Consider the following 27975-nt stretch of genomic DNA (forward strand, 5'->3'; position numbering starts at 1 on the left):
TACTCAGCCATAAAAAGAAACGAAATTGAGCTATTTGTAATGAGGTGGATAGACCTAGAGTCTGTCATACACAGTGAAGTAAGTCAGAAAGAAAAAGACAAATACAGTATGCTAACACATATATATGGAATTTAAGAAAAAAAAATGTCATGAAGAACCTAGGGGTAAGGCAGGAATAAAGACGCAGACCTCCTAGAGAACGGACTTGAGGTTATGGGGAGGGGGAAGGGTGAGCTGTGACGGGGCGAGAGAGAGTCATGGACATATACACACTAACAAACGTAGTAAGGTAGATAGCTAGTGGGAAGCAGCCGCATGGCACAGGGATATTGGCTCGGTGCTTTGTGACAGCCTGGAGGGGTGGGATAGGGAGGGTGGGAGGGAGGGAGACGCAAGAGGGAAGAGATATGGGAACATATGTATATGTATAACTGATTCACTTTGTTATAAAGCAGAAACTAACACACCATTGTAAAGTAATTATACCCCAATAAAGATGTTAAAAAAAAAAAAAAAAAGAATTCACTCCTGTTCCCTGAGGCTAGTGGGAAAAGGCAACTTTTTTTTTTTTTTTTAATGAATATGGGCCTCAGGTCCAATATTAGTCAGGACTTTTCCCACTGCAATGAAAAGAACCCATCTATACCTGGCCTGAGCAAAATCCATGAGTATATCAGGCCTGGCTGCATACAGAGATCTCATAACATGGTCAGGACTGGTTTCTTTCCCACTTGCAGCTGGACTTTCTACATTGGCTCCACTCTCCTGGAAGCATTGACAAGATGGCCCCACAACTCCAGGTGTTAATCCTACTAGCTTCGATTCTACCAGAAGGGATTTCGACCAAAGTCCCAGAATTGGATCTCATTGCCAGGTTTGGAGTCAGGAATGGGGTCAACTGTTCCCAAACTGCAAGATTTTAGCATGAGGAAGCAGTGATTTTTCAAAGAAAAATCAAAGTGCTGTTACCAGAAGCAGACAAACATACAAATGACCACTACTGACCCTATCTTTAATCAGTGGGTCAAGTTTCCTTAATATGAAAACATCCAATTTAACTACTAAAGTATGTTTCAGGGGGCTTCCCTGGTGGCACAGTGGTTGAGAGTCCGCCTGCCAATGCAGGGGACACGAGTTCGTGCCCCGGTCCGGGAAGATCCCACATGCCGTGGAGCGGCTGGGCCCGTGAGCCATGGACGCTGAGCCTGCGCGTCCGGAGCCTGTGCTCCCCAACGCGAGAGGCCACAACAGTGAGAGGCCCGCGTACCACACACACAAAAAAAAGTATGTTTCAGGGTTAGGCAAAGCATTTAAATAAATGGATGCCATGAGGAACTTCTGACAAACTCCTGGACCCTCAAGAGCCAGAGTCAGTCTTATCCACCTTCGTTTCTTCGGTCTTAAAACAGCGGTCAGTGCATTTGACTTGAATACCTCCAAGGTATTTTTAAAAAACTGTGAGTTCAAGAAAAATGAAGAATGTTTAGCAAAAATTTCATCTCTCCTGGGTGTCCAGTAGAGGTAGAAACCACTTATAAAATTCTGGTTTTCGTAATTCAGAGGATGCAATGACTTCAGATTGAGAGAGCTGTGATGAAAGCCGAGATAATTCAGAGCCCAGACAGAGGACGTGTTGCTTCCTGTGTGGCAGAAGAAGGTAAGAGAAATATCCCTGGCTATGGACTGGGATGGAAGGAATGAGAATCCAGGAAAGGGAACTGGAAATGCGGCTGTGATAGCTGGTGTGTAAGGGAGCCCCTGCCAACCCGTCCTAGAGGGCAGAGACTGCATCAGTTACCTCATTGGGGTTGAGTTTATACACCAAGATGCCAGACCCAGTAATAAACTATTTTGTGAACTCTAAACTTCTGACTAAATGTTAAGAGAGGGCGAGTAAAGGCAGAGGGATAGGGATGGAGGAAAGTCAGAAGTCCAGAAGCCATGGGCCCAGGCTTTGGAAGAGAAAATATGGGCTTTAGAGTAAGGAAACTAGGTTTGAAAACTAGTACTGCTACATACCAACTGTGTGACCTTGGATAAGTTACTGAACCTCTCTGACTTTCACTTTCCTCTTCAATAAAATAAGGATAATGATTCAATGAAGATAATGAGTTTTCATAAACTCAAATACAGTAGCCTAACTAAAACCTTTATCACCTTGGAAATTCAGAAGCGTCTGATCAATGGTGGGTACAGACCCCACCCAAGACTTCCCATTTCAAAGGGTTCTGAGCATTTCAACATTGTTCTGCCACAGGCAGCCTCAGAAACAGATGAGGGAGAAGAGGGTGAGTTCCCAAAGGGAGAACCATTGACCCTACTCTTCATCTCCTCACTTAATATCTGTGGCTTGCAAGGAGGTCAGAGACCTATATCCCTGTTCCTAGGCCTGGCAAAACCAAAATTAGCCCAGACCAGGCAGATGGCATGTTGCTCCTGCTTAAAGACCTCCAGGTGGCAGACTTCTCGGCCTGCCTGCTTCTGGAATCTGTTAGTTAGGATGCTCTTGTGACTAACTCCAAGCCCTCCAGCACCAACCAGAGTTTATATTCATTCAAGTATTCATTCAGCTGTTGATTCATTTTTGCTATAATAAACTACTGGGCACCTGTTGTGCTAGGTGCCATGCCAGCTTCTGGAAATACAAAATGAATAAGATGCTTTGCCCTCAAGGAGCCTGGAGTCTAGTGGGAAGGAGACACAGCAATAGACCATCATCATAGTACACAGTAAGTGCCTCAACAGAGGTCACCTCTGAACACTTTGGAAGCCCCGAGGGGCACCTAACCTGGGTTTGGGAGAGAGAACTCAGGGAAGGCATCTCAGAGGAGGTGACACTTGAGCTGAGTCTTAAGGGACTGCTGAGCAAGCAGATCTGAGCAACAGTTACTTTGAGAACTATTTCTCAGCCTTTATCACACAAGAAGCCTAACAATTGGTTACTGTCAGGCTGATTATCTCATGGAGATGATATCACGCTGAAGGCGCTGGGGTAATTACCAAGCAGAAGTTACAGCCCAATGCCTGTGATTCCAGGGTGATGACAACTTGGGCACCATGGACTCTTATGGTGAATGATGCCCTAAGGTCCTTGAAGCAGGTGGTCCCGTTGGAATGCACCACAGGGGCTGCTGCAGCCTCCATGTTCAATGGAAGGTGCAGGAATGGAGGCCCGGCCCACTGGGGATGGGTGTGGAATCATTTTCTCTTCATGAAGAATCAGCTAGATGGGATGGTGACAAGGACCGTCCGGCCTGGAATGTGGAAGGGAAGAACCAGATGACCTCGGGAGGCTCCTCTGATAAGAAGTTTCAGAATTTGGCTTTATTTCTAACTTATCCCAAGGATCTTGCCTCAAAGCGCTGCCATTGGTCTTTCCCTCAAACTAATTAGCCAGGTTTCACACCACCACAGGAAAGGCATCCATGCATCCCACTCCCATGCTTCTATGCCGCAGGTGTGGGGAGCCCACAGAGGCCTACAGAAGTTGAGCACTTTGCAAAAGGCCACTCAGGGAACCAAAAATAGAACATTGTCTGTGGCCACTCCAATGGGTCAGGTAAGCCACACCCCTCCAAACAATGCAAAGAAAAACAGCTTTTCCTGCCTACACACTTTCTGTCCACCCCCAACCACCAAATCCCAGAAGAAACTAAGCAGATAAATGAAGCCAGCCTAGAGCCAACGGCTGAAGCAGCCCCTATGCGCCTGTTCTTGGCTCTGGTGGACGCACTCCCTCCGGCACCCTCACTTTCAGCTCCAGCAGATGAGGGTTCCTCTAAGGCAGAACTGCAGACCCCAAATGTCAGTGTGGCACGGGGTGCTGGGGAGACTCAGTAAGTCTTAAAATGCCCCCTATCTCAGTTATCGTCCTCTTTCTGTTTCTGGTGTGTGCCTGTCAGAATCTGAATAAGAAGGATTCAGGTTAGACCTTCCGAAGAATTTACTTATTTCTAATCGATAAAAGAGGAACGTGTGATAACCCAAGGAGGCAGCAGAGTTTCCTTCTCAGGGGGATTTTGAGGAAGAGGGCGCTCTACTTGGTGAGCCTTACAAGGGTCTGTTCGGAGGCAGGGGTGTGGACAAAGTGACTTCCCGGGAGCACAGGGCGTGGCTCCTCCAGAGGTCAGGCTGAGACCCCAAGGGCTCGGGGCAGAGTGGGGCAGACAGTCGTTGGGGAGGGACACCACCCCAGCCCACAGGACCCTCCCTTCACCTGGGGTCTGCCCTCCATCTGCCTACTCTCCCTCTCCCCAACCCTCCCCACGCCCAGGTTAAATACAGGAAGTAGGTGTCCTTTTCCCAGAAATGTTCTCCATCCTCAGTCCCTGCTTTCTGGAGGCTGTTAAACTGAGATGGAGGGACTTCCCTGGTGGTCCAGTGGTTAAGAGTCCGCCTTCCAATGCAGGGGACGCAGGTTGGATCCCTGGTCGGGAAACTAAGATCCCACATGCCGCGGGGCAACTGAGCCTGCGAGCCACAGCTACTGAGCTCGCGCACCTCAACGAGAGAGAAAACCCACATGCCACAACTAGACAGAAGCCCGTGCACCGCAACGAAGACCAGATGCAGCCAAAAAAAATAAAGAAAATAAATAAATAAATATTTTTAAAAAAACAAAACTGAGATGGACAAGCAGACTAGCCAGACATTTAAAACCTCTCTTTCCTCCCTGCCCTGGCAACTCTGGGTTGGTCTGGACACTGTACTCATATGTTCATTGTTTCTTTTAAGTAGCACAGAAGGGTGAGGGCACAGCAGGCTTGGTCAGAATGTCTAGAACTGGCCCCACCTCTGTGACTTACTGGTTAGCAGCCCTCTCTGAGCTTCATTTCCCATGAAATGAGCGTAATGCCACCTACTTCTTAAGACCACCAGGGTGAAAGGAGATAAGGCAAGTGAGGTGGCCTGCCCATTGTCTGGCACATAAATATTAGTTGGATGAATGACTGAAAGGCAAGTGTCCAACCTAAGCGTTTGCCCAGGCCCCAGTGGGAACACTTCAGTTCACTCTGTGTTTGGAAGGGGTCATGAAGATGGGGCCTAAGGAGCTGCCTAAATAAGGGGAGAGACTGAAGGGCCCTAGATCCTGGGGTAAAAAGCCTGAGCCTCCCCTGCAGAGCAAATTCCACCCGGGGTTTCTGTGAGGGTCCATCTCCTGTGGTCTTTCCCAGGTGAAAACATGAAGGAAGGAGGATTTCTGGATCCAGGATCCAGTGTCAGCTTGAGAACAAACCAGAGGGGTTAGAATTCATTTCCTGGGATGGAGGCAGAACTACTGCTACCTCCCCTTTGCTGCAGCCCTTCCCAGCCAGGGCTGCTCTCCCCAGGTCTCCCTGGTACCACCCAAGCCTAGAAAGCCTGAAGCCTGAAGAACCGGCCCAAGGTGTGCAGGGTGAGAAACCCTGTCACCTCAAGGTAGGGGCAAGAGCCTAGGTCAGCAGCCAGAGGAGCTCGTTACAGTCCTGCCACATGAACTGTGTGATCTCATGCAATCCTGTCTGAGCCTCGGTTCCCCAACTGGAAAATGGGAATAATAGCTCACACCCTATTCTCCCTACCATATAGGACTACTGCAAAGATCCAATTATTCTATGCAGAAAAAGCGCTTTGTAAACTGCAAGTACTGTGCAAACACGGAAGAGCTATTAAAGGCTCTGGAACAGAGGACATGTGAGATGGGACAGATTGTAAATTCTTCCTGTCTGGCAGGGGGGCCAGAAAGAATCCTTCCAATTGGTTTTGCTTTGATCTTCATTTGAAACTTAATGAGCACTTAAGGCATTGCTGACACTCTAAGTTTAAAAATTAGGGACTTCCCTGGTGGCGCAGTGGTTAAGAATCCACCTGCCAATGAAGGGGACACGGGTTCGAGCCCTGGTCGGGGAAGATCCCACATGCCACGGAGCAACTAAGCCCATGCATCACAACTACTGAAGCCCGCGCGCCTAGAGCCCGTGCTCCGCAACAAGAGAAGCCACCGCAATGAGAAGCCCACGCACCGCAACGAAGAGTAGCCCCTGCTCACTGCAACTAGAGAAAGCCCGCGCGCAGCAACAAAGACCCAACGCAGCCATAAATAAATAAATAAATTTATTTTAAAAAAATTAAATTTAAAAGTCATTACTTGTTCCCTTCTTTCCACACTCACTTCCTCAGCTCTATTGAGCACAACCATTAACCAAAAACTATTTTTAACTGTCACTAATTTGATGTAGACTGAAACAAATGAAAGACAAATATTTTGTTAGAAAAACAGATTATGAACCAAACTTGAGTTTAAAAAAACCTAGCTAATGAGTTCAAAATGAAATTAAAACCAAGCCACTGCAGCTTCTAAAACAACTGAACCATAATGAAGTTGGAACAGCAAAATATGCTCCCAAGTAAATCAAACTGATTCTACATATCATCAAAGGCCCTGGATCCAAAAAGCGCTTCTGGCCCTCACCTCTGCTGGTCCACGCTTTCCCACGTCAGATTCTGCACTCCTTCATTTAACAGGATGCCCCAGACGTCCCAGATGTGCTAAGTCACCAAGGATGCAGAGATAAGGAAGAGACAATCCCTTCCCTCCAGGAGCCTATGGCCCAACACACAGGTATTTCCTATTCAAACATGCTCCCACTGCCCATCGCAACTGCCTCCCCACTCTAAACCCTCTTCTGCCTGAGACCACAGAGTGAGATGGAACTCTCGGCATCTCCACAAAACCTCATTATTGCCAGAATCAGAGCGTGAAACCAGCCATAAAACAAAACACCAAAAACCCAAAAAATAAAAGTTGAGCCCCAAAGGCCTCTGTGGTGAGGTGCTCCTGAGATCAGCCCTTCCCAGCCAGCAGAGAAAGCATCCTTTGATTTAATTCTGCATCGTACCCTTGCAGCTCAGACATGCTTTCTAATGATCTCTAAAGATTGTCCCATCATCCAGTCCTCTCCACAGGAATCCCAGAAAGTGGAAAAAAATGAGATTGTTGCTTGTCTACGGTAGGCAACCACCCACACTCAGCAAGGGGGTGAGCTGGGAGCCAGGCCTCCTGTGACGGGCCCAGCAAAGTTCCTGCAGTGGAAAAATAGCCCTGGCTTGCTGCTGCTACTGCTGCTGAGACAGTTGCTGTGATTAGCTTCTCTCCCACACTAACAGCCAGAGCTATCCATCCTTTAATAGTCCTTGGACCCTCCCAGCTGAAATCACTATTGCCTTCCAGGATAGAGTCCTCCCTATCTGGTTCCTGGAACAAACCTCACCACAGACTTGAGAGTTAGTTGTCTGAGTGCAGATGAGCTTGTCTTGGCTATCTGTGTTCTTATCTAGTTGCAGCCTTCTTTTATCTCCTGTCATCTTGGCCCAGGCTAATTCTATGGACTTCTGTCTTGATATCTCTGCCTAGCAGTCTGACCCCCAGTTACTAGCAGGCACTCTTGTCCCCCAACCGTTGAAACCAGCCTGCGGCCAAATTAATTTCCTAAGTCCTGTCTTCCAGTTTCCTCTCCATCAGTAGCCTTGTCCTGGATTATGTATAAGGACAAACAAAGGGCATGGAGGCAGAAGTTGCTTGGATAAATGCCTCTGTCTATCCTGCCTTCAGCCATCACCAGAATTGTTCTGCAGGGCAGTGGGAGGAGAGACACTGGGAAGAATTTCAAAGTCCAGCTGGAGTCCCACCAACACTAAAAAGCCTTCCCCAAAGGCTCCAGCCCATCTTTACCCTTCCCTTCACTAGACCCTCACTGGATTTTTCACCTGGATCCAAGTTTTAGACTTAATCACACACTTTGTTTTGTGATCTGTTTTATGTGTCTCCACAACTGATCAGAAACTTCTAGAAAATATGGACTATGTTAAATATAACTACATTATATAAAATTGCCCAGCATTGCACTGGGCGGGGATTATCCCTGCCTGCCACCTAGGTTTCCAAGCTACCAGACACACTGCTGCCACAGCCAGCTTGCTAAACATAGACCTGAAGTGGCCACTCAGGGCTCTGGACAGTCCATTCCCAGCCCATCTCCCAGCCTCCACTCTCTACACTTTCTGCTTCTGGACCTTTGCTCACAGCTCCACCCCAACCCGCCCGCCCCCCCCCCAACGCCAAAAACAGGCTAAAGCTTACTCTTCAAGATTTTCCAGGTACCCCCAAATACCATCTCTTTCCTAGAGCCTTCTAATGTTTTTGTCAGAAGTAGTCACTCCCTGGAATTTCCAGAGAAGTATTTTCATACTCCATATTTCAACATATACTGTCTAGCACATAGTAAGCACTCAATAAATATGTTTAAAAGAATAACTAAACACCTTCTATTGTGGTTATTTATGCTATGAATATCTCTTTTTCCTCCACTAAACTATAAGCTTTATTATCTCTGTATACCTCATCTGGGCCCAATAGATGTTGAAACAGTAGACATTCAATATGTGTGTACTGAATTGAATAGTAGATATTCAGTAATGAATAAAATGAATGAATAAAATTCACTGAAATGAGTGTATCTAAGTAGTAGGTACCAGCATAAAAGGTTTCTATATTACTTAGTACAAGTGACCAAAAAACCCAGTTTAGTCTAGATTATACATTCATAATGAGTCATGTAACTAACTCATCTGTAGGAACAGCAAGGGTACAGTAGGATATGAGGTAGAGTTGATTCAAATGCTTCCAGAACTTGCTCTTTAGCTTCCTTCTCTGTCTTTCTCTGCAGGTAAGCTTTATTCATTCCTATGGCAGGCTTCTTTCATGTGGCAGGGAATATAGTCCCTCATACTTCCAGAGCTTCACTCCTCTGAGTGTCCACTGCTGGAGAGAATCAAGCCTCATTTTCTTTTTGGCCTAAAACTCAAAAATCTCAGGAAAGAATATAATTGGCTCAGTTTGGGTCAGGTAGAGATGGGGCCTCTAATACAATGACAGTTCCCATATTAACAATGAGGAGAAACACCACCTTAAAGAAGACCTGGGTCTGGGAGTGGGGAGGATATCTGCTGTTCTAGACAGATAAAACAGTAGATATTCACAGGAAGGAGAGGTATAGTCTGCATTCAAGAAATCTGGGGAGAAATGACACAGGTAATTTGGGGAACTCAAAGTAGGACTCTCAAGAGGCCAGAGGAACATACTCTGTTAACAGCTAAGGGAGAGACAAGGCTGACTGCATTTTCTTCAAGTAAGAGTCAGCTTGAGGACAGGGTCCACAGTGATGGAAGCCCACTAGACTGACCTGCTCTGGGGAGGCCATGACACCTGGATGAGGAGAGCGGGGCTAGAGCTCAAGAAGTAGAGAACATGCAAAGTCAAGGGCATGGCAGGGATAAGAAGGAAAAGGGTCTAGTCAGAGGCTAGTCAGCCAGCCATACACAACAGCCCAACTAGGAACTTTCGATGCTAGAGACAGTAACCGCCCTCTTGCCATGGTGGGGGAAGGGGCACAATTCTACTCTCCCACACTTGGCGGTTACTTTTTTTTTTTTTTTTTGCTGTACGTGGGCCTCTCACTGCTGTGGCCTCTCCCGCTGTGGAGCACAGGCTCTGGACGCGCAGGCTCAGCGGCCATGGCTCACGGGCCCAGCCGCTCCGCGGCATGTGGGATCTTCCCGGATCGGGGCACGAACCCGTGTCCCCTGCATCGGCAGGCGGACTCTCAACCACTGCGCCACCAGGGAAGCCTGGCAGTTACTTTTATGTGTAGATTTATCTTTATCTTTATCCATTCTAGATTTCAAGCCCGCTGCTAAAAGAAACAAGGCACCAAGGCTCTGGGTTTCCAGAAAACACTGGAAGGCTTCAGGGGCTGGCTCAGTTATAGAGATCAGGTAGGTGACAGCCACCCCACTCCCACATTCTCCCTCCTGTCTACAAGGGGGCTGGAGTTGGGATGGGGTCGGGGAGTTCTTCCCTCATCCCACAAACCCCCACCGGTGAAGGGGACACTGGGCAGATCTACCTGACACTGGCCCAGGGACCCCAGCCAGCCAGAGGCAGGACAGACTTCAGAGCCCCTTTGGGCAGCACCTGCCCTGCACAGCCTGCCTCCCTGGAACCCAAGGAGTTTGAGGAGAGGATCTAGCCTTTCAAATACTAACCAGGCATCATTTCCCGGCCCCCACATGCCAGGCAGCCAAAGCAGACTCTTCCTTTAATGGGCCCACACATCTGGCCTAAATTGTTACTCCTCCAAGACAAGTTTACGGAACAGTTAGGCAAGGCCTCCGCGCACAGCCACTGCAGACAAGCTTAAAATACACTTTAATACATTTAAAGCACCATTTCAGACACTGCCTTTCTCATGATAAAGATGCAACTGACACTCACTGGGGACTAAAATGTCAAGCGGTTGCAGTCCGGCAGGAAGCCTGACAAGCCATTAAATCTGAAGCTCTGTTCTGCTGATTCCTTTCCTTCCATTGCCCTGTCTTCCCCAACAATTGATCTGGGCTCCTGAAACTGACATTTTGGTAGGACCTTCCAAACTCTAACAAGGTACCATCTCTATCCCTGCCATCAGTTCTTCCACTGAAATGCCCTGGGGAGTGGAGTGGGATGGACCAGAGGAGTTGGAAGAGAGGCGGGGAGTGAATGAGAGCACACCTCACCTTTGGTGTCCTCTAAATGCCAAAGAGGAGGAGACTTTCAATCTCTAGGAAAAAAGGACTGCTTGAAAAACAATCCATGATGACTTCCAAAGAGGGTGACCCTAAACTCCCCTCCACACCCCTGGAACCTTCCATCTGCTGGGCTGGGCTGGAAAGGAGAGGCACAAGGATAGGCAGGGGCTTATTCTGGATTCAGCTCCCAAAATAGATGGCAGTAGGCAACCTCTAGCACCACATTAGGAAACTCTGAGTTCCGAGCCCAGCCCAACCACTCTAAAAAGTTTCTTTACTTTTGTCTCTTTAACTTTCCCTGGCTCAGAAATAGGACATAGGTGAGTTATTGAGAAATATTAGGATAGAAAAATAAAGAGAGGAAAGAAAGGACCCCAATGTTAGGACCCTGGGAAGGGTGTTAATAGGCAGAGGGAAACCAGTTGTGTCTAATCCACAACTCTGTTTCTCCACGTGCACATGGTTCTTCATCCCAGGGTAGGGAGGTCGGATGGCAAAGGAGGACAGGTGTGGTGTGAGGTGTTGAGTTAGGATGGGAGGATCAAAGAGGTCTCTTCCCAAACCCTGAAGCTGTGGCCAGTCACCCGTCTCTCAGCATAGTTTACAACTCTAACCTCTGAGGTCTGTGTTAACCTGCCTGTCATTAGCTTATGAATGTGTGTGTGTGTGTGTGTGTGTGTGTGTATGCGCCTGCTGAGGTAGGTGTGGGAATATATCAGTCAATGAAGACATGCAGCGAGAACCAGTTGATGGTGCACGTTTGCACCTGAAAGCCAGAATTTTTCAGGCAAAATCTAGGAGTGGCACTGTTGCACAATGCTGGTGGGTGTGTGGCTGCTGGGTGTGATTAACAGTTTATAGTCTATGTATAAGTGTGCATGGATGTCTGAGTGTGTGCAAACTAAAATGGAAATGTGTGCCGGAACATGATACAAGTGCAGGAGAGTACACAGGCTTTGGAGTCAGTCTGACTTGGCCTTGCATCCTTGCTCTGTTACTTACCAGGTGTGTAATCTTGGGCGAGTCACTGATCCTCAGTCTCAACTCTGAAATGAAAATAATAAGACCCTTCAAGATTGCCATGAGCATTATAAACCGTATATACAAAGCTTGTGGTGCCATAGCCCACACAGAGTTGAGCTAAAAAGTAGGCAGCTGTTGGGACTTCCCTGGTGGTCCAGTGGTTAAGAATCCGCCTTCCAATGCAGGGTATGTGGGTTTGATCCCTGGTCGGGGGAACTGTGGGGAACTAAGATTCCACATGGCGCGGAGCAACTAAGCCCGTGCACCACAACTCCTGAGCCCACGCGCTCTGGGCCCCAGCGAAGATCCCACGCGCCGCAACTAAGACTTGAAGCAGCCAAATAAATAAATATTAAATAATTTTTAAAATGTAGGCAGCTATTTTCATGCACTGTGGATGTGGGTACAGAGGCAAGAGGGAGCAAAATGTGACCTGGGAGTGTGTGTATGAAATTTGGGTGAGGAGTGCGTACTAATGTGTGTGTATAAGCAAACGGTGTACAGGTGTGTGCATCTAAAGCAATGCCTTCGCCTTGTCCAGTGTGCCCCCTACTCAGACAGGGGCAGGAGGGTGGCAGGGGGCGGTCCAAGTTTTCGCAGACACCTTGGGTTTCTGGGTCCTGGGTCTAAGTGAGTAAGAGGTTGAGAGGAGCTGCAGGAAGCCAACCGCCGGCAGAAGCTTCCTTTTTTCCCTCCACCCAGCAACAGTTGAATACCGCCACCCACATCCACTCCCGCTCCACCCACACCCTACTTTGCTTTCAACAAGGGAGAGAAAGGGCGGGGAGGAAACTCCACAGGAAAGAGGATTCCTCCCCTTCTTTCCCCATTCCGCCTTAAAACAAACCAGGAAGCAGCCACAGCTCGCAATCGAGCCACCTTAACAGTGGAGTAATGGTCTGGCTTCTCGCCAAGTCCCACCCCCGTTCCGTTTCTCGCTCCTCCTCTTTCTCCTCCCGCTCCGGCCGGGCTGGTGAGCCAGAGTCTGCCCGAGTTGGCTGGAGCTGTTGCCATGACAAGCATTTTCTCAAGAAAGCTCTGCTGTTGAAACCGTCTAAAGCTGGGGGTTGAAAGGGGGCACGAACTTCCTGGGGAACTATCCCTCCGAGGAGAGTAAGACCAGAGACACCCGCCCAGCTCCCCTGCACCCTTTCCTTCCAGAAACCTGAGAGGTCCTTCCCTTTGGGAGGGCCGGGCGAGGAGACCCAGCCCACTCCCTGGTCGTGGCTGGAAAGGCAGAAGAGACCAGCCAGCATCTCCGGCGTGGTTGCCACATTGGACCGCTGGGTGGTCACCCCCACCCTACCCCTGTGCATGGACAGCCAGAGGGAGAGTCCCGCGTGGAGAAGCCTGGATCTTTGCTAGAAAGAGAGGTAGGCTTGCAGAAAATGAATTGAATCTTGATTTGTAAACTTAGTTTCTTTCTTTCCTCTCAATGGCTTCTAAAACTCCCTGAATTTCCTCTGACTAGCCTATTTCTTGCGACTGGGTTTAGGGTGTGTGTACGTGTGTGTGTGTGTGTGCACAGATTTGTCAAATACTGTATTTCCTTCCTAGATTCAGCTCTTAGAAACCATATAATCAAACAAGTGATTTCTCCTTTCTTCCCCCCTAGTTTTTGTCATTCCTGGCCTGTGGGTGTAGGGAAGTGGAGGGACTGTATTCTTCATACCCAAATTGAGCTTTTGGAAAAAGCATTTGTTTTCCCCCATTCGTTCCTGCCCTCCCCCTCCCCCTTGGCTTGGGAATGAGACGCAGAATGGAAAACTGTTGCAAAAATATTTTCCGGGTCCGTTCCCTTTCTTGAAAGCACCAAAGAAAAACGGAAAAAAAAATGAGTATGAAATCTTCAACAGGAAGGAGGGACACCAGTGGGGACTGAGGGAGGGGCTCACTGGGGGGATGGCTGGAGGTAGGAGCTAGGAGAAGCTGGGGGTAGGGAAGGGGAATGTACAAATTAAATTTCCTTGGCTTTGTAGAGAAACCTCAGCAATTTCTCTCTACCGCTTGCAAAACATCCTCAGACTTTCACGTCTATAATTAGTCGTGGAAAAAGCCGGGAGTTCCCTCGTACCGTTGTTGTTTGGTTGTTGTTTGAGTGTGTGCAGAGAGTCAAGAACCAACTGTATGAGTGTCTCTGAGGGCACTGCCCCATATATAGCTGTTCCCAAAGGGGAGAAGAGGTGAAGTTGGAAAGTTTGCAATTTCAAGGCTGGTGACTGTGGGGCTGGTGAGTGTTTGGTGGTTGGGGGTTGGCCACAGGCATCCTTGGGAGGGTCCCTGAGCATCCTGGGCCACTGCGCTGTCTTGCTGAAGAGCTATAAATTAAGGCCGGGATTGTCCCTCCTGCTTTCATCCACAAACATACTCACTCAAACACTTGGCTTGCTCTTGGTGTGGAAGAGGCAGGCTGGCATCCTTTCCAGATGAGTCCAGCCTCACACACTCTTCCATCTCACTGAAGGATCCACCACTCTTCTCTTGCTGGGTGTGGGGGATGCGAGAGTGGCTAACCACATCCTGGGAGAGAGTGGGCACTCTGCTGGCCAGAGACAGTACCCTCGTGGGCATTCCTGCCGGACTTACAGTAACTTGCAGTCGGTACCAGCCAGCCTGGTAGGGGGGAATCTCAGCTGAAGGAATAGGCGGGCACTCAACTGGCATCACTTGCGGAGGGGAAGTAAAATCCCACTCTACCAGGCTACCTCCTCCTCTGGGTGGGGTGTCTGGCAGGCAGTCTTAAGATTCTCTTCTCCCTCCTTGAGACTCCCCCCAGAGCTGCTCCTTCTGGTCCTTCCTATTTGGAGCCCCCCCCCCCTTTCTGCTCCCTCAGGTCCAGGCCCTCTTTACGAGGAAGGAAGGGAAGGGAAGAGACCTGGGTCACCCTAGGCTGCGACAGGCCACAGAGAGGGACCTAAGGGGTTAGGAGGAGCTGGGTGAGGGAAGGTTTAAGAGAAGGAGGAGGCCAGGAAGAGTTGTGGAGCTGGGTTCCCTCGCTGGTTGGCTAGGGGTGGTGGCCTGGGAAGCTGACTCTGGGAGGGGGTAAAAGGGTGCTCTATGAGGTGGGTCCTGTACCGAAGCTGGGGAGGGGGGTGGTGTGCGTGGGAAAGAAGCACCTGCCCCCTGTCCCAGCTAGTTTGGCTGGAAGAGTGGTAAAGGCAAGAGGTTAGAAACTGGAAAGAAGGAAGCAAAAGAATTGGAGGATAGCAGAAATGGGGGCCGGGAAGCAACAGGAACCAGTTTTCATCCTGAGGTTTTGGATGACTGATCCGCCTGCACCCAAGGACAGACAGCTCGTCTCTCCCTAGATTCTGCTGGAGATGGGAATGAGGCCTTACCCAGTGGGCAGGGGACCCATGACAGGATCCATGCCTTGGTTCTGTAGAAAGCCAGGGAGGAGAACCTATTTCTTTGCTTCTGCCCGGGAGCCCCATCCTCCCTGCCACCATCTTGCAGAGGTACAAACCCCGAAATCACACCGCCCGCCACCCCACTGCCTGCGCCCTCCCATTCTGGGAGCCCACAATCCCACCGTTCCTGCAGCCGACCTTCCCGTTTTCAGTGCTCTGACTAGGGGTAGATTCTGGTAGGCTCGGAAGAACTTCTTGAGAAGCAGAGCGCGCGCCGAGGCGCCTGTCCCGTGGCCTTGAGTCGTGGGTGGGTGGGGCGGCGGGGGGGAACTCCCCGCAGCCCCCTCCCTTCCCGCCGGGGCCGCGGGGCGGGGTCGGTGCCGCCTCACACCCTCGGCCCCCTCCCCTCGGCCCGCTCTGCGGCCACGCCCGGTCGCAGCCACTCCTGCAGCGCCGCTCCACCCTCGGGCTCTGCGGGAATCTGAGTACTCCTTGCACCGGGCGCTCAGAGCTGGAGCGGAGGTTACCTGCCTCTGGGGCCGTGCTGAGCCTCGGTTCCTTCCACTCCCAGTTACCATCTCCGTGTCCCTGGCTGGATTCAAGGTCAACTCGAAGGAACACAGCTCGTTTTTACCTCTAGGATTCCTAGCACCTAGGCGCTTGGTCAATGTTGGAAGAAGGAGGTGGCATTTTGGGGGAGTCTGGGAATCAGCAGATCTGGGGATCCACCTCATTCGGGCTGACTCCTAGCTTGCCCTGTGGTCTTCGGTTTCCCCCCTGCAAGGTGGAAAGCTTGCTCCCGCAGTAATGGTGGGAGGGAGTGCTGAGTCAGATTTGTGGGATTTCTACGGCTTTTGGTGTCAGAAGAAAGTCAAAATGGGAGGGCGCAGTTAGGGGCAGAACTGGCGCAGTTTGCCTGAGGTGTGAGCGCCAGAAGTCGTCAGGTGGTGTGGGGGAGGGGCAGAGGTCCCTGAGCAATGGGAAGGGGGAGCCTTACTCTTTCCCACTCTGACCGCAGCCTCTTGAAAAGAAGAGGGGTCCTGGGCCACTCAGCCCAACACCGACCCAGCAATTCAAATATTACACAGGAAACTGCCTCTTATTCAAGAATTTAATTTCTCTCAGCAACCCCCATGAGCCCTTTTCTCTTTTTTTCTATTATCCTGGCCTTGGACCCAGCACCCAGAGAGAGGGATAAGGCCTGCCCATTCCAGATCCACCAAAGCCTTGGAGGGAGGAAAGGAGGTTGTTCATTCTTGGTCCCAGGACCTTAAGAATCACGTTTGGCTTAGGTTGACACAGGTATTTGGTTTGACTTTGAAGAGGAATGCCCTACCCTAGGCCTCGCTGCCTTCCCAGAGTAATTCTTCCTGCCCTCTGACCTCTTCCCCCCAGCCTACCCTGAGATAGGGCTCTCTTCCCAGCCAGTTCCTTGCTCCTCAGACATGCATGCATTGACTTCTGTCATCTCTGATTGCTATTTGGTGGATAGAGGTGAGAAGGAGGGAGGGATGAGAAAGGCCAGGTCTCTGGGTCACAAGGAAGGAGAACATCTGGGCAGAGTCAACTGGGATGACATCCTTTCCCCACTCATTTCCCCCTTCTGTAGAATGGGTCAGAGGAATAAAGCTGCCCCCCCCCCCGGGGCTGGAGTCCAAAAGGGTTGCGTGGAATGTTTTGTACTCTGCTTCCTCTCCCAGCATCTCTCTTTGTCTCCTCTTTCCTCTTTCCCTTGTATGAGCCATTCTTGTTCCACTGACTTATTTCCTCTGCACGTGTTAAAACAGAAATGACAGGGACTTCTGCCTCCACCTTAAGCCAGTCCTCTGTGTTCAGCCCACATAAACGCGGGCTGAGGAGGGAAACCAGGCAGGACCTAGTTAGAACCAAAGCCAAGGACTCCCAGTCAGGGGAGGAGCTTTTGGAGGCAATTTGCGTTGGGAGAGGGGGTAGCAGAGACGCCAAAGGAGAGAAAAGGGAGGTGAGAACGTAAGTGTCAAGGGCCTGAGAACGTAAGTGTCAAGGGCCGAGGGTCCCTCCCTCTATTTGGACTCTCCTCACTCTAGTTCTTCTCTGGCTACAGCCTTCTGCCTCATCATTTCTCTCTGCTCTGTTTTCCCAAGTTAAGTAGAAAAATCTTTGGGATAACTCAGGGAGATGGACAGCAATGAAATCAGTGAGATTCCTTTGCTTTTGCCTTCTTGCCGGATCGCTAGGGCAGAGGGAGCTTGGGGTATTGTGTTTTTGGTGGGGAGCTTAAGGACTCTCAGGTAAGCTCAGGGTAACTCTCAGCTCAGAACACTTCCTAGCATCTTGCTATGATCTTCCACCTAGGTTGCAAAATCAATGTCAGGGGTACAAATTAGTACGGCCCCTATGGAGAGCAAGTTAGCAACATCTAACAAAACAACATATGCATTTACCCAGCAATCCTATTTCTAGAAATTCATCCAGAAAATGCACATTCACAAATACAAAAAGATGTGTGCACAAGGTGATTCTTTAAGACATATTTGTAATAGCCTTACAATATTTTTCTTTAAATACCCTTCTAACAAATTTATTCACTTTTTAACCATTCCTGTGTGGTAAAAGTCACACTTTTTGGTGTCCAGTTCTATGAGTTTGGACAAAAGTGATCATCATATAATCAGCACCGCCATGAGATACTGAACCACGGTGTTTGCCTTTCCCGAATGTCCTATCGATGGAATTGCACAGGATGTGGTCCTTTGTGTCTGACTTGCACTCAGCATGACACAGTTCAGAGGTTCCCATGTTCTTGTGTGTCTCAGGAGTGTGTTCCTTTTTATTACTGAGTAGTGGTCCATTGTTTCAGGTTGTTTATCCATTCCCTAGTTGAAGGACATTTGGGTTGTGTCCAGATTTTTGGAGATTGTGAATAAATTCGCTATAAACATTGGATTCAGGTTTTTGTGAGAACATCGTTCACTTCTTTAGGGTTATAATTTATAAGAACCTGCCAGACTGTTTTCCAAAGTGGCTGCACCATTTTGAACCAACACTGCATGAGAATTCCATTTGCTCTACATCCTTACAAGCACTTAGTATGGTCAGTTTTTTTTGGGGGGGGGTAGTGTTTTAGCTAATCTCATAGGTGTTCAGAGGTACAAAATTAGTTGGTAATTAGACTTATTTGATGTCATCAGCCTGAAACGCCATCACCTAGTAAGAAATAAAGCAGGCATCTCTGGATGTTATCAACCAAAAAACAAAAAAAAAGCAAAAAAAGCGTCTGCTGGGGTAGAATGAGAGCCATCCTACATGATAACTGAGACTTCAAAAAAGTGAATTCATTAAAAAATAACATTAAAATTATGTGTTTGGGGAAAAGGGTGGGGAGGTGGAAACCAGTCTAGACTTAAAGAAACTAAAGAGATATTATAGCCAAATGCAATGCAGAAACCTTAATTGGATCTTGGGTCAAAAAAAAAAAAAAAGACCATAAAAGACATTCTGGGACAATTGGGAAATTTTTAATATAGATATTAGATGACATGTAATTTTTGTTAATCTTTAAAGGTGTGCTAGTGGTCATGACAATGGTTTTATAGGAGAATATCTTTATGAAAAAGTATTCAAGGGCACAGTGTCTGCAAGTGGTTTTCAAATGGTTCAGCAAAAAATGTATATATATACCTCAAGAGAGGGCATACAAGATGCTAACAATTGGTGAATCTAAGTGAAGGGTATGGAGTTGTTTATTGTACTATTTTTTTCAACGTTTCAAATTTGAAATGTTTCCTAATACCAAGGTATGGAGAGAAGTACATGCTAGGAAGGACTCCAGATTCCTAGACTGCCCTCACTCATTGCCCTGACTCCGGACCGACTGACCAAACGGGGCATATTTTCTGAGCTCTCTAGCACCCCCCCCACCCCAGCTCGCTCGCCACCCTCCCTGGGGAGTCTTTGTTTTCACTCTCACTGCTGTCAACATCAGGCTTTTCTTTCTGGGTGGGAGTGGCTGGGGCACAATGGGCTGGGCAGCTGGGCGGGCCAGGAGCAATGGGTGGAAGCAGGCACTTCCCCACAATGCCATGGGCCAGCTGAGGAAGCCTGCGGTTTGAGGGCTTCCAGAATCACCCACCTGCCTTCTGAGGAGGGTCCCCAATTGTAAGAGGAGGAATCCACCAACAGTCCAAAAGTTGTTTCTGACCAACCTTTCACATCCCTTCTGAATTCTATAATGAGGTGCTTCTGAGAGAAGCCAGCTGTGCCTGCCCTGAGCCTTCATGTGTGGGCTAAGCAAGGGCTCCTAGGTCCTCCCTTGCTGGAGCCTGCATAGCAGCTGCACTGTCACTGACCCAAATTACTGTGCTGTCCACCACTGCCTTTTCAGCCTGGTGCTAGCTCTGGAGAGATATCAGGTTTCCAGGAGGTGTATCTCTCTCTCCCCCTCTCTTTTCTCCCTGAAAAGCTTGGGACTAAGGCTCTGTGTGACTCAGTGTTTTTTTCATGTAGCAGAGGGCTCTTGATCCTTTAGTCAATTCACCTTCTGTCTTGCTGAGGGAGGCTGAAAGAGCAGAAGCCAGGAAGTTGAAAGGGGGCAGACAGGGAGGAGTTTGTTCTCACGCGCTGCCAGGCCTGCCAGAAGAACATGGGACTGGGAGTCAGAAAACTGGTGATCATGGGACTTCCCTGGTGGCGCAGTGGTTGAGAGTCCACCTGCCGATGCAGGGGACACGGGTTCATGCCCCGGTCCGGGAAGATCCCACATGCCGCGGAGTGGCTGGGCCCGTGAGCCATGGCCGCTGAGCCTGCGTGTCCGGAGCCTGTGCTCCGCAACGGGAGAGGCCACAACAGTGAGAGACCCATGTACCGCAAAAAAAAAAAAAAAAAAAAAAAAAGAATCCGCCTGCCAATGCAGGGAGCACCGGTTCGAGCCCTGGTCCGGGAAGATCCCACATGCCATGGAGCAACTAAGCCCTTGAGCCAGCCACAACTACTGAGCCTGTGCTCTAGAGCCTGTGAGCTACAACTACTGAGCCCGTGTGCCATAACTACTGAAGCCCACGCGCCTAGAGCCTGTGCTCCACAGTAAGAGAAGCCACCGCAATGAGAAGCCCGCATGCCACAACGAAGTGTGGCCCCCACTACTAGAGAAAGCCCACGCACAACAATGAAGACCCAATGCAGCCAATAAATAAATAAAATGAATAAAATAAATTTATTTTAAAAAAAAGAAAACTGGTGATCTGGGCTTTTGACTACTGTGTGACCTTGACAGAGTCAGGTGATGTCTCTGGGCCTTCGTCTCCCCCACTATAAATTGAAACCAAGCTTGGACAAATAGGCATTTCTTTTTTTTTTTTTTAAATTTATTTATTTATTATTTTTTATGTTTTTGGCTGCGTTAGGTCTTTGTTGCTGCGTGCGTGCTTTATCTCGTTGTGGTGAGCAGGGGCTACTCTTCGTTGTGGTTCGTGGGCTTCTCATCACCGTGGCTTCTCTTGTTGCGGAGCACGGGCTCTAGGCACGTGGGCTTCAGTAGTTGTGGCTCGAGGGCTCTAGAGCGCAGGCTCAGTAGTTGTGGCACACAGGTTTAGTTGCTCCGAGGCATGTGGGATCTTCCCGGACCAGGGCTCAAACCCGTGTCTCCTGCATTGGCAGGCGGATTCTTAACCACCGCACCACCAGGGAAGTCCCAAAAAGGCATTTCTGATTCAAGATTCTCTTTTTCTACAAAGAGGCAAAACTCTCAACACCCAAACCAAGCTCTTTATCGTAGTCTAGCACAATGTAACAGCCTGTAGCTAAGTTCCATCCTTCTTCCCAGGATGACCAGACATAAGGAGACCTAAAAAGATCTGCCTTGTGGACAGCCACACCCTCAAGTTTTGGGACTAGAACAGGTTCTCAGAGTCCCCATCTCCACCTGTCTGTAAGTTCAATTGAGTACCTACTCAACAGCTTCTAAGGCCACGATTCTGCTATGTCCTAAGCTAGAGAAAGAAAGATTAGCTAGAGATACAGAAATCCAAGCCTTCAGGTAGTATACTATCTCCTAAGGAAAATGATCCCCCCCACAAAGAGTTATTAGGTCCAACCATATGAAATTGCCAGTTTGCAACCGCTTTTAACCTATAAAAGGCAATTTAATATGATTCAACATAATATTAATATTATTAGATATTGGAAATCAGGAACTATAGTCAGTGCCATGGGATGGAGAGATGAGATTTTCATCTGAACAATGGATTGGGTTTGGAGAAATTTGGGTAAAGCCACCAGTTGCTAGGCCGGTCTGTCCTACCTCTCTCTCAATCCAGACTTTTGGTCCTGGAGGTAGACACATTGGCCGAGCCCTTGTCCAGACTTTGGTTGAGATTTCAGCATTAGCATTTCTGGTAACTGGCCAGGGCAGCTGCCCATGGGTAGAGAGGAGAGTGCTGCCCATCTATAGTCCACTATTCCTGTGCCCTGAATGCCCTGCTTCATATCTTGGGAATTGAGAATGGAGGAAACTAAGAAAGGAAGAAATAGGAAATATCCATCTAATTTCTCCCCCCTCTAGTGGCAGACAACAGCGGGGACACACACTTGAAGCCTCATCTGGCACAGTGATACGGGAGCTGAAGGGGTATTAGAGGGAATGTGGGGACCAGAATTTGGCAGGGCTCACCTGAAAATTATTCTTGGGGGAGGTGATTGCCAAACAGGATTTGAATGAGGAGAGAAAATAGCTTTGATGAAGGAGAAGATGGGGGTGGGGGTAGATGGGAGGAAGGGTTGTGCTGCTGTATCTGGCTGAGGACACTCAGCCGTCGTGGAGAGCCGGATGCTCTGGCAGGTGAGGGAGGCTGTCTGCTCCCTCCTGCTGAAATGCCTCCAGCCCTCTGTCTGAGCCAGCACCTGGGTCTCAAGCAGGATGGCATCTGGCCTCAGCAGCAGCCTGCTGCCTGCCTACTCTCCTGGTGCTCATGGACCATTAGGGTGAATTTTGATGTTTTCTCCCCTGCCTGTACTACAACCTTCTTTGTGGGGAGCACTCATAGGACATCTGTTAGGATGCTAGGATAGGCAGAGCCGGCATCCAAACTTCCAGGGGCTTTCTGACCTTGGTACAGGGGAGGTCAGTCACCAGGCTTTGGGCTGGGGGGTAGCTCATTTTATTGAGCCAGGCATTTGAGATGGATAGAGTTGGAGAAATGGTCCAATTTCCCTTTATCGCAAGTGAGAAAACTGAAAACTAGAGACTTGCCCAAGGACACCAGACTAGTTGGAGGCCAAGCCCAGTTCTCCCCACTCCAAGTCGGTGACTGGGCCCCTGAGCCCCTCAGTGCATCACTGCATGAGCCAGATCAACACCAAACCACGTTGGTACCCGATTTCTCTACCCACGTAACTGGGAGAATTATTCCAGCCCCTCTTAGGATGACGTGTGACACGATGAGGTCATGTGCTAGAAGCTTTTTGGAAGAAAGATGCTAGAAACCATAAAAGTGCTGTGCTGTGATTGCTATTATTAACAATTAAGGTCATTAGGACTAGAGAATATGCAAAGGAGAAGCACTTTTGGCACCACCCTTATCACTGTGTATCTCCTGATGGACCTGGTTTTCTTCCACAGCCCCTCCCAGGCAGCTGGGCCTTGAGCTGGGAGAGGCAGGATAATGGAGAGGGGAAGCAGAAGTCCTGGAAAAGGACCTCCTTCTGCCTGGGTGTCCCCAGCCCAGCCCTTTTCTCAGGATGTGGCCTCTCGGAAGGAGTGTGGAGGGGAAGCACTCTGACCTTCACTTCTTCCCTGGCAGCTGACTAACCCAGGTGGGCTGGGAGCTCTGATTTTGGGGCTAAGAATCAGCAAGGTTGAGCCACTGTAATGGGACAGCACAGATCGATTTTATTGCCAGAGCCAATCTGTCACTCATTTGCTCGTTTATTTATTTATTTGTTCATTCAACAAACATAAAGTAAGCACAAATTGTGTGCCAGGCGCTGTGTTAGTATTTGGAGAGAAGTGGCGTCCGGAAGGCAGGGAAGGACTAAAAATCACCTACTTTCAGCTCAAGGACAAGTGTCCTGAGCCTGGGCGCCCACAGCAAACTCTGATTGTAGCAGTGTTCCAGAGAACTTGCATTTGTGTTCTTGGAGAATACCTTTAACTCCCAAACTCAGGAAGATAAGGCCTAGATTCCGTGAAGGATTGAGCTGGGAGAGGCACCTCTGTGTTACCAGTGAGCCTGTGGCCTGATGATGAAGGACTTGCCCTTGTCCTTTGCGTTCTGGGCCAGGGCCTGGTGCTGGAGCTGGGTGTTTCTGCAGCCTGGTATACCCAGTCCTTGGGCTGGCATCCCAGTGTCATCTGACTTTGTAACCCCCTGCTTATGTTCTCAGAATCTGATGGGGCAGAGACGTTCTGTTGCCGGGATGTGCAGAGTTCCATCTGAATGGAACCTCGGAATGAAAATAAACTTCAAGAGAAACCCTCCAGTTTCTCCTCCAATCCTTACGTCTCATTTCAGCCCTTCCACCCTACTTGTGATATTGAAGGATAAAAGAGTGGATTTAGATTCAGTTGATACATGTTATACACATCTTTATTGAACCTCAGTTTTCCCATCTATAACGTGTATATAATATCACCTTTCCTTATCTACCCTATAGAGTGTTGTGATGGACAAATGAGATACAGTGGATGACAGCATTGGGTAAACGCTGAAGTGCTGGATGTATGTAAGGCTTATTATTTCCAGTGGCCCCCTTCTCATTTTCCGGTTCGCATTTCAGTCCCCTCTACTGCCCAGTCGTTTGACGCCACTTGCCAGCACATCCTTCTCTGATCTCTCACTGTCCACTCCAGATTCTACTCTTACTGTGTCTTCTCTCCTTGCCTAGATCAAGATCTAAAACAACACTTGTTGCATCTTAAATAATACCAACAGTAGAAGTAATAGTCTGAGCTAACATCCATTATGTGCTAGGTATTAAATTTGGATTATCTCATTTAATATTCTTTTTTAAAAATTTATTTATTTATTTTGGCTGCGTTGGGTCTTCGTTGCTGTGCACGGGCTTTTTCTAGTTGCTGTGCGCAGGCTTCTCATTGTGGTGGCTACTCTTTGTTGCGGAGCACGGGCTCTAAGCACGTGGGCTTCAGTAGTTGTGGCTCACGGGCTCTAGAGCGCAGGCTCTGTAGTTGTGGCTCAGGCACTTAGTTGCTCCACGGCATGTGGGAGCTTCCTGAACCAGGGCTCGAACCTGTGTCCCCTGCATTGGCAGGCGGATTCTTAACCACTGCGCCACCAGGGAAGTCCCATCATTTAATATCCTTAGCAGACAATAAAGTAATACTAGTATTATCTTCATTTTACAGATTAGTAAAGATGTTCATAAAACAGGCTGAGGTCCAACCCAACTGTAGGCCATTTCTGAATTTCCTCTTTCCATTGCTGAATGACTGAGTGGTTGACAAGAACAGGGAGAGATTCGACAGCATTTATTGAATGTCGACTAAATACGCTGATTTCAAATTATGTCACAATAACCACCTTCTGAGACAGGTACTGGATTTGTCTTAGACATCATCTGTTTGCAGAACAGAACCAACCCAAAGAAGCACAAGTAAAAGGGGGCTTTAGGAGGTTACAGAGAAATATCACAGGATTAGCAGCAGGCAGTGCAGCACCCGGTGGACCGCGTCTTTTCTCTGGAGCTGCTAGCACTCTCTTCTCTGCCTCCTGGTCCACATGCGCAGCACCCATTGTGGTTCACCAAGCAACAGGTTCGATCTCCAAATTGATATGACCTTCCTGCTTAGCTCTCCAAAGTAAATTAACTCAGTTTCTCCATCCAAATGTCAAGAGATGCTGATTTCCAGCTCACGTCCAATGTCCACCCCTGCTAATTATCCGTGGCCTGCTTGAGGAGAGGGTGGAGTAATCAAATCATGACCACCCAGGTCTATCCCTTCAACAGGGCCTATGGGTGGGAGCAGATGTTTCTAGAGGGGAAATCCTGGACCTCAGGTAGATGCAAACCCAAGTATGCTCTACCACACCGGACTGTCACTAAGGACATCATGGAGATGATGCCCTGCAATGCAGCCCCTGAAGAAAAGAGCATGTGAGTTGTCCCAGAGTCTGCATGTTCAGGTGGGCCTGGAGAAATAAGAATACCATTTTTGAACTCTGCTATATGCCAGGCATTTTATGTGCGTTATCTTTTATCCTTACAACATCCCTACAATGTGTCATTGTTTCATTTTATAGATAAGAAAGCTAACACTCAGTAAGCTAAGTTAGGGCTAGGCTGATATTTGACCCAGGCCTGTCTGACACTAAGACCCTTTCTAGTAACCAAGACTCACCAAAAAAAAAGATATTTTACATTGATCCTGCTGTAATGTATGCTCCATGAGGGCAAAGATCTTAGTCTTTTTGTTCACTTATGTATCCCACCTAAAATAGTATGTGGCATATAGTAAGTGCTCAATTAAAAAAATCATTGAGTGGATTTTGTTTTAGTATCTTCTGCACTCCTGGGCTTCCCATGGTCAGAGGGAAAAGGGTAATATTCTAACTGTTGGAGGATGGGCCACTGAAATAACTGGGGTAACCCTCTGGGTGTGCCTCTGATCCCTACTCAACTCTACTTTGATGAGAGACATTAGGAACAGTCCCTCAACATGAAGGAGTCTAAAGGCAAGTATGGCCCTATATCCATCTGTGTCTCCTGTCCTGTACATCTGACCTAAGACACTTAGCCCTGTGAAGGGAGCAGGTGAAAGGAGATTTCCCAAACACTGGAAAATACACTTAATGGAACAGGAAATAGGATGCCAAGCTCCTCTGTCCCTAGAGAAAATAATGCTAATTTCCATTGGGTTTCCAGCCCCAGGATCCAGAGTTTACCAAATCCTGAATCTCTTCGCATGCCCTTCTCTATAGCAATGCCCTCTGTCTTCAATCACCCAGACAGCCTTCCCAATCCCAGATTTGGGAGAGTCAAACGGAACTGGGTTCAAGTCTGCCTTGCCATCCTTGTGACCATGGACAAGTTTTTCCGTGACTGGACTCAACTTTCTCTGAAAAAAGAGGATAACATATTAACAAAGAGTGCTACGTGTTCTGAGGACCTGGCCCATAGTAGGTCCTCGTTGAATTTCAGTTTTTCCTCTTCCATCCCTCCAGTTCTCCCTTCCTTCTCCGTGGATCCCACAGCCTGCCCACCTGCTCCCTGCTAACTTTTGGGCTGAGTACCTTTATAAAAGGGTCATAGTCCATTGTCTCCAGGTAACTGAAAGGCCCAGAAGGCCCCAGCTTCCTGCAACTTTCCACCAAAGGGCTTTAGGGACTGACTGCGGACTCCATCGCTTCCGCATGGCAGGTTACCCTCTCAGTGCCAGTTCCAAGATTGTGCTCGATCCTTGCACAGCAAGAGTCCTGGCAAAATAAGGCAGAGTGGCAGGTGGAAAGCTACAGTCACCTCACCTTATTTGCTCCTGGCTTGCATTCCTCCCCCGGGAGGTATACTGTAAAAGCCATGCCGGGAAATCTCTTGTTGATGCAGGGAGCCAGACTGGGTGACGGTGCTCTACTTGGTTGTAGAAGCTGTGGCCCAAGGATGCCATTGCTATCATGCAGATCATCTGCCAGCTGCCACTGGACTCAAGCAGGCTACTTAATAAACAGGCCGGGGGACTTCCCTGGTGGCGCAGTGGTTAAGAATCCACCGGCCAAGGCAGGGGACACGGGTTCGAGCCCTGGTCCAGGAAGATCCCACATGCCACAGAGCAACTAAGCCCGTGCGCCACAACTACTGAGCCTGTGCTCTAGAGCCCGCGAGCCACAACTACTGAAGCCCATGAGCCTACATCCCGTGCTCCACAAGAGAAGCCACCGCCATGAGAAGCCCACGCACCACAACAAAGAGTAGCCCCCGCTCACTGCAACTAGAAAAAGCCTGCGCACAGCAACAAAGACCCAACGCAGCAAAAAATAAATGAATAAATATATAAATATTAAAAAATAAACAGGCCGGAGAGTCCCAGTCTGGGGTCTCCTCCTCTCTGCCCACTACACACCCACACAAACTTTAGCTGGTATGAAGTGGCAGCTTGGCCAAGGTAATGCATGAACCAGAACTTGCCCTTCCTGCGCTGGAAGGGGCTTGGCAGTGAGAGGGTGGGTTCTTGCTCCTGCTTCCTATGGATTACTTAAGTGCTCCGGGCTCTCTTGGAGCGGAGGAGATTCTCCAGCCCCCTCCCAGTCTCTCAGGGAAGGCATCCAGTGACAGGAGATGCTTTCAGAAGAAGTGAGCATGTGAGTATTAACCAAGTTCGTGTAAGCAGGCCTATGGCAGTGTGGTTGCCGGGACGTGTCAACTTTTGTGGCTCTGGCTACAGCATCAGCCGGGCCCACACACAGCCTATGAGCTGCTTGAAGGGAGGAGTGGTGCCTTCGTTAGCTCTGTTTAGCCAGTGTTTAGCACAGCTCTTGGTTCAAGGAATGATCATCAGTAAACGTTGGATGGATGAATGACTGAATAAACAAATAGAAATGTTTCTGTAAACTAGAGTCAAGATCACAGCAGAGTTTACGTTTCTTCTTCCCAGGGTCACCATCCCTGTTCAACACTTCATCATCTCATGCTGAATAATTGCGAAGGACTCCTAGTGACGAGCAGGGTGGTCTAGAGGAATGAGTTCTAGATTAGAAGTTGTGAGATGTGGAATTTGAACCCTTAAAGTTGCTCTGTCACTTTGGGGATAGATCGGGGCTGCTGTTTGTTCAGGTGCAAAATGAATAGTCTGGCCTAAGTATACTGCAGGGATGTTCTAACTCCCAATTCTCCTCATACCCAAACAACCCTGCAGATTACTTAGAGTTGGTTAGCAAATTTTAAAAATAAGATTTTCCATAGAAATCCAGATTTCTTGCCTCTTCTCCAAAAGTGGAAGTCTGACAAAAATCCTGCCTTTTTTCCATGGCAACAGTTAGCAGGAACTAAGTAACTGCCACCCCATTCAGACATG

General features: G+C 48.7%; 1 protein-coding gene across 4 annotated transcripts in view; it reads left to right on the forward strand.

Annotated features, from left to right (window-relative positions):
• The first annotated feature begins 12591 nt into the window (after window positions 1–12591).
• Window positions 12592–27975, forward strand: part of ATP2B4 (ATPase plasma membrane Ca2+ transporting 4) — a 93244-nt gene continuing 77860 nt past the window's right edge. For all 4 annotated transcript variants that reach the window (XM_060288598.1, XM_030872707.2, XM_030872702.2 and 1 more), the window contains exon 1: window positions 12592–13001. The gene's annotated coding sequence lies outside the window, so the exon portion shown is untranslated. The remainder of the gene's footprint in view (window positions 13002–27975) is intronic.

Source organism: Globicephala melas, chromosome 1, assembly GCF_963455315.2.
Source record: "Globicephala melas chromosome 1, mGloMel1.2, whole genome shotgun sequence".
In the NCBI taxonomy this organism is placed as follows: Eukaryota; Metazoa; Chordata; class Mammalia; order Artiodactyla; family Delphinidae; genus Globicephala; species Globicephala melas.